This window comes from Hemiscyllium ocellatum, chromosome 32 (assembly GCF_020745735.1).
Source record: "Hemiscyllium ocellatum isolate sHemOce1 chromosome 32, sHemOce1.pat.X.cur, whole genome shotgun sequence".
In the NCBI taxonomy this organism is placed as follows: Eukaryota; Metazoa; Chordata; class Chondrichthyes; order Orectolobiformes; family Hemiscylliidae; genus Hemiscyllium; species Hemiscyllium ocellatum.
In genome coordinates this window covers 32,777,903-32,785,640 of record NC_083432.1, presented here as the reverse complement: position 1 = coordinate 32,785,640, position 7,738 = coordinate 32,777,903, and positions in this window count along the sequence as shown.

The following is a 7,738-nucleotide window of genomic DNA, read 5'->3' as shown; positions in this document are numbered from 1 at the left end:
GTACTGATTATTTCTTTTGCCAGAAGCGGGAGACCATCAAGTGATTCCCAAAAATGGATTTCATCAGTTTTTATTTTTACAAACAGTTTGCTGGTAATTGGATTCAGACCATTTTTAAAGTGACAATACATCAGAATGGTTCTGCATCTTCGAGGCATATCCATTCTTTTGCTATTGAGATCATAGACTTTTCATTGTTCAAAAAAGTTATAAAAGCTTACAATTAAAATTTTATACCAAATGGAATATGCCTACAAGCCACTTACTACTAACTTTTCTGGTTACTTTTATCTAAAAGTGGATAGAGGAGTTAACACTAGTTTAAGGTATGTTGTGTATAATGTACTAATGCAATTGCATGTTTTGTGGAGCATTCATTTCACTTTGACTTCTGCTATTTCCATTATTATTGCAGACTTTTTTGCTTTCCATTTTCAGTCAGCAATTACATCAAATTTCCATTTTCTGCTTGAAATTATAAATGCCAAGTGCTACCCCTTTTTGCCCCATTTCTGGTAGTTGTCTAGTTGGAAACTTAGATTTGCAGTTTTGTTCCAATTTTGGTACGTGTAGCTAGTGACTTCATTCATCACTGATCTAGTTTTCACTGATATGTAGGATTCACCACAATGCCACAATAAATGGCCAGCTATAAACACTTTGGAGTAATCTTTTAAAACCAGGTGACTAGAATATTCTAATCTCATACACTCCATCAACTTTTGTCAAAACATTATAGACTGAATCAGGTATTGTATATAACTACTTTTTATCAGCTTATTTGCTGTAAAATACATGTCAAGTAAGTCTGGATTGTATGTTCAGAGATACTCATCATACTAAATGTGTAATTTCAGTAGATTAGGTGAGATAATTTGCTGGCAATTTAAAATTACTCTTAGCAGAGATCACACTCTGTATACAATACATCTTTCCACAAGCACCTTTATCGATAGATTATGTCTTTAAAGCCATAATTAGGCCTCACGAAATCAAGTTTTTAAGCGCTGTAAAGCCACTTACTAAACCATTCCCCTGTGCACCTCTGTATGTGTATCACAGTGTTGGTAAGAGTAATCTGTAGTCGCTGTAATATTTCCCATTGAAAATTTTGTGAAATATTCAACTGATAAAGGAAAAGTTTGAGTTTGGATTTCAGGAACATTCAACTTTTAGTCGCACAAGTGCTATAAATTGGTTTTGTTATGTGATCATCACGCCATCTAGAGAAAATTGAACTGTTAGGTTATTAATTAATTAGCAACATGAAACAAAGGCCTCCTATGACCTCAGCAATAATGAATGTTATATGTGGATTCCTGTTTCCTGCATTCATGCAAAAGAGTAGAGTAAAAATTATTTTAAGTGATTGCACACTTGTGCAGCTAAAGATGTAAAAATTTTAGTCATTTTTTAATATCAATTTATTATCAGTCATTCGGATGACTCTTCCAGTGCTTTAATGCATTTTATCTGGCAAGACTTTATGAATCTTGTTCAAAGTTATTTGCTGCTAATAACTTAGATCAGATTGTAGATCTGTCTTTAGGGAGTTATTAGATCACATCTCCCTTCTCTAACTACGTGCTATGACATGTAATTATTGATTGCCAATTGCCCAATGTAGGCATATTTCTAGATGCAACTGACATGCTCAGCCTAGCAATATATAAAAAGGAAAGAACAAATTCCTCCAAATATAATATTTAGTTTAAAATATGTATTCCAACAGGTCTAGCTAAGTTTTTTTTTATCACCTCATTATGAACTAATTTGACCAATTTGTTTGAAAATAGTAATGAAGGCTTAGTCTCTTATAAACTACTTTCAAAATTAAATTTACTTATTTGGCATTTTATAGCTCAATAATACTTTTGGTTCAATAATACTGTGAATATCTTCAACAATGCATTTTAGAAAATAATAGAATTTGTGACTTTGTAATCTAGCCAAATTTAGCAGATGCTTTTAAAGTATAACTCAGTGATACTGATTCAGTAATGATGTCTTTCACAAACTACTCCCAAGTGTGAAAGGCAGAGTTTGGAAAGAGGAATCCAAAAAGATAGATTTAAACCTATATTTCTGCCATAATATTCTATTTTATGCTTGTTCTTAAAATTCTGGCCTGATTGCCTAGAAGTGACCACAATGTGATTACAATTAATTAACTAATCTTGCTTAGTATGCTGACTACAATGTGAACTACCTTTTTAATTTAAGAATTTTTTTTGCAATTTTTTTTTCCCCAAGGAGGTTATTTCTGATTAGAAGAACTGTAGCACAATGTAGCTTCAAATAACATTATTCTGTGTGCTGCAAGGTCACAGAGTATACTCTGCATGAATGGATTTCTATGTAATTGAGTTATATGGGGAAGTGAACTGGATACTTTTCTGAGACCTTACAGCGCAAGTTATTAATTCATGATTGTGAAATCAGGCTGTGTACCTTCAATGTCAGATATGGTGTTTTTTTTAAATCGTCTATTCACAATTGCCTATTTAGATGTTGGTGTTGCATGAATCACTGATCAGAATTAGCTTCCTGTGTTGCATAATCAATATAACTCATGAAACAAATTACAGACAAATGAACTTCCTGGATGGGCTGTCAGAGACTGGCTCAAATTTTTAAATAATTTTTCATCAGTCCCAGAAAGTCAGGGTTTGTTGCTGATCATTGGGCCCTGAATTAAGCAAAGGGCATTTTGCATGCACTGTATTCTTTCCAATCTTTAATGTGGATTACCACCTTTCTTGTATTTTGTGACCCATCATATGGAGCAGATGTTTCTTTTTAGAACTTTGAAGTTAGGAATTTTCTTCAGTTTTTATCTCTAAGAAAAAAATGCCCTAGTATTTCAACTTTAAATTCTAGTAGGAAATCTGAATGTGCATTAATTCCTGTGTAACTTTGTACCACAGTGTCACATTGAAAATCTTCAAATATGGGTAAATATTTATAGTACGGAATAGATTAACATGAGGTTCCACCTTTAAATATTCAGAAGTAGTCTGTAGTGCGTAATATTTTCTTTATCTAGCTGCATTTATGTCTAGCAAGTTTTTAGTAGATTTTAATTTTGCAATAAAGAAATAAACTGCAATTTGTATAAAGGTTGTACCATTTCATTTGGTGGGTGGTAAGAGAGAAAGATTGGTGTTCCTTTTTTCCTCCCCTTTCCACACACGTACACATACTCAGAAAAAAGAGGTGTGAACAGTGATTTGTAAGTAAAAGTGTTAGAACACTACTTATAAAAGAACCCTGGAGTTACTCTTAGTCCCCTGTCCACATTAGTACCAACTACAGACTGATATCAGAAAAGCCTTCCTTGCATAGTATATGGTTGCCAACTCTGGTTGGACATTTTCCTGGAGGTTCCATCTAGTGATCACTAGCATCTAGCCATACTGCCCGTTCCAAAAGCTATTTTCCCATCTTCAGTATTTTCATAACTAATACAATGAAAAATGCTCCTATGATTTTTTTTCTTCCAGGTTTCTCACAGCAGGAGACTCCTGGAGACTCCTGGGCAATTCTGGAGGGTTAGCAATCCTGACCCCATCTCAATCTTGACACCTTAAGGCTAATTCAGTAGTACTTCTCACCCTGGGCAATATGAAAACAGCAGTACAGAATATTGTAGATAATTAATCCAGGTGGTGATCTATGCAAATTTTATTTCACAAATATAAAAGAACTTCCTTCTTATTGAACATATTTCTCGACTTGCAACTCTTGCGACTGCATTAACAGGACTTCTGGTAGACCTTGAAGCAACCTAACATATGAAAACTTCGAGAGCTATTCTGTTCTGTTGTAGAACTGCAGATATTACGTTTGTCATGAAAAGCCATTACAGTGTATGCCTTGTAAATATTATACATTTATAATATTTAAATATTTTCACCAGAATTCAGATGTGTGAATGTTTAGAGGTCATTTTTTTCATGTCTGTATAAACCTCAATTATCAACTTTATTGACTACTTATCCTGCTATTTCATGAGGTGTGAACAGGCTGACATCAGTTCGTTTGATACACCAACACAAGGATTTTAAGATATCAAATCTGCTAATTACAAGCTTATGAAAAGGCAAAGTAAATGTATAAGTTTGTAGTTTAAATTTCCAAAAGAATTCATGATCTTTCCTATGTAACACAGTTAAAGGGAGTCTACTGTTTTTTTTTGTTTTTTTTGCACATGACTAGTTCTCAACCTGTGTAGAACTTAAATTTGAGATTGCATAATGAACATGAGTGAAGGGGGCAGAAAAGGGTTCTGCGGTAATGCTGTAATAGAAAGCATCTATGTCATGCAGTGGAGACTTAAATCAACATTTGCAGCTATTATTAAAGCACCAAAAACAAATGCAATATTCTGTGAATTAGGAAAATCTGTTATCTCTCTATTTAAACCGTTAGCCTTATATATTAACATACCACATTTACCTCACAATAGCAGTTTTTGTAGAAAGTGTTTAATTGTGCATTTTTTTACAAGTTTGTAAGGAAACTGTTTACTTCCACTCATTATGTGAAATATATTTGTATTATGTAAGAACCCTTCTGTTATAATTGAGCAGTGTATCCTTATTTGCTTCACACTTGATCCAAATTATGTAATGGATTAAGACTTCTACCTTTTTCTTTTGTATAGATCATGAAATATTTCATGTGAACTTTATTAATGGTCAAGCTAGTGTGTGGTGCACCATTTCTGACATCAATAAAATGTTCCTGCCAACCTAATACTTGCTTAAAGGAAAAAAAGTTTTTTTTAATGTTTAATGTAGATGAATATCCCTTGAGCATTAGCTGCATTAGTTAATATCCCTTGAGCATTAGTGTTGTACTAAATCACAACAACCCAGCTCAGTATTTGATCCAAATGTTTGTAGGTGCACAATGTTTCCCATTGCCCATGTAGTCATTGGATATCATTTGGGAAGTCAGCGTATGAAATCTACATTGACACAATGAAAATCTACCCAAATGTATAAATTGTGTTTAGAAAATAAATATTCTTCAAATAGTGGACTATTGTCAAATGCTTAAAAAAAACTCCGTACATTTTTTGTTATATAAAGCAATCTTATTAACAGCTACCACACAACTGCAGATTTTATAACCTATTTTCTACGTAGTAAGTCCACTATGTTGTGATTTAGTACATAGATCAGATAGCAGTAATTGTACAATTGCAATTTAAGGCATTAAGTTCTCTCCAACTTGTCCACGCCAACTGTATTCCCAAACTAAACCATTCCCACATGCCTGCGTTTGGCCCATATCCTTCTAGACCTTTTCTATTCATGTATTTATCAAAATGTCTTTTAAATATGGTAACTGTACCAGCATCCAACACTTTCTCTGATAGTTCATTCCACATGTGAACCTCACTCTGTTCTTTTTAAAAAAAAAGTTGCCCCTTGTGTCTTTTTAAAATCTTTCTTCTCTCACCTTAAAAAATAAGCCCCTGAGTTTTGAACTTTACCACCTTGGGGGAGAAATAGACTTGTGTAATTCACCTTATCTATGCCCCTCATGATTTTATAAACCTCAATAAGTACCCCCTCAACCTCCTGACCTCCAGTGAAAAAAGTCCCAGCCTATCTTGCCTTTATTAAACCCATTCCCAGCAATATCCTGGTAAATCATTTCTGAAAATGATTTTATGAATCCTCCCCAGTTCAATAATATCCCTCCTGTAACAGGGTAACCAGAACTGCACACAGTGCTCCAGAAGAGGCCTCACCAACAACAACAACATTATTAGTAAATATTTAGGATAAACACATTTCTACTAATCTTGTCAATGTTATGTAAACTGAAAAGCTTTAATGTATAACTCTTCAAAAGGCTACAGTTGAGTATGCTAGCAAGTGAGATCAGATTACCTACATAATGGAAACCGGCCTTTCAGCCGAACAAGTCCACACTGACCCTCTAAAGAGTAACCCACCCCCCACCCTACATTTAACCCTAACTAATGCACGTGACAAGGCCAGTTCGCCTGACCTGCACGTCTTTGGATTGTGGGAGGAAATCAACTCTGACACACTGAGAGTGTGTAAACTCCACACAGATGGGAATTGAACCCAGGTCCCTGGTCTGTGAGGTTGCAATGCTAACCACTGAGCCACCATGCTGCCAAAAGTGAGAAAATTTCTTTGCTCAATGGCTTAGCTTTGAATATCTTATGTGGATTTATCAGGTTTTGTATTGAGGCAGTCAGGGCAAAACAGTTGAGAGAAGGGAAAAACATCTGAGCCTGTAGTGTGACTGCAGAGCTTTAATGAAGCTTAGCAGTGTGATCATGCTGGAACTGCTGCCTGTTTTAGCCGGTTCGCGTGCATTAGTTCAAGTTGGTTTATGATGTGACCAGAGGTAAACCTGAGCTTTAATAATGGCCTAATATGACCTAAAGGATTTGGAGACATGCACCTGAACGAGCGTAAAACTTGGGTGTAGCCAGCTCTTGGATTGAAAAAGAATTCTAAGGGAAGAAAGACTTACTGATTTCACTACTTATACAAATTATTATTGTTGTAACATTTCTTGTGGCAAGATTTTTTCCCCTTATCCTAAACAGCATTTGTCCAACTGCCAAATTGTCACCCACTTTAACATGGAGACTAAACTATTTTCAATCCGTATTGGGTGTGTACCACAAAATGGAGATTACAATCCATTGCAGCGATAAGAAAAGTAAATGAACAAAAATGGCATCAACTGGACCTTAAAAATGTCCACTTCTTCATCTGACTCTAACCACAAGGTCAGATTTATTTGGAAAGTAGTATACTGTAGAAATAAATCGTATTACTGGTGGTACAAATATTCTAAACACACCAATTCACAAATGATCAAGATAGTGTCTGCAGAAAATTGAGAATCTGGTGATCTGTAAGGGATGTGGCTGAAACAAATGGTTGTACACTACGTAACTCCAGGAAGCACATTTGTCGTGTGATAGATCATGTCTTTTAAGTTACAACATATGGCGCAAGAGGATTCAAGTATTTATCTCGGCTGTCTGTCAAGTTTAAGGATTCACTGGAGCATCCCGTACCCAAAATAATTTGATGCAACGGCTGATGTAGACTTGTAAATCAATGAGGGGCTTGACTATGTATAACTTGAGTTTTATAATCGTAAAGCATTTGGTCTCACCCCAAAAATAATGCCTCTGTTATGATGTGAGACCAGCAAAATCTAATTCAATCTTGCGTCTTGTTCATATCTATTTTGGTAACTCTTCTGACAGACTAGTTGACCCTAGTAAGGTTTATACTGAAACACAATAAGGCACATCATCACTGATCTTCTATTCTTCACCTTAGCTGAAAGAAGCACATCTTGGCTTTTCTGTATCTCAATGTTTGAAAAATTAAAATAGTAAATTTTCTCCTGAGTGTTGACAAGTCTTTCTCAGATCTTGGGCTGTATTAGAGACAAAAAAACTGCAGATGCTGGAATCCAAAGTAGGCAGGCAGGAGGCTGGAAGAACACAGCAAGCCAGGCAGCACCAGGAGGTGGAGAAGTTGAAATCTATAGATTAGATTAGACTTACAGTGTGGAAACAGGCCCTTCGGCCCAACAAGTCCACACCGACCCGCCGAAGCGCAACCCACCCATACCTCTACATTTATCCCTTACCTAACACTACGGGCAATTTAGCTTGGCCAATTCACCTGACCCGCACATCTTTGGACTGTGGGAGGAAACC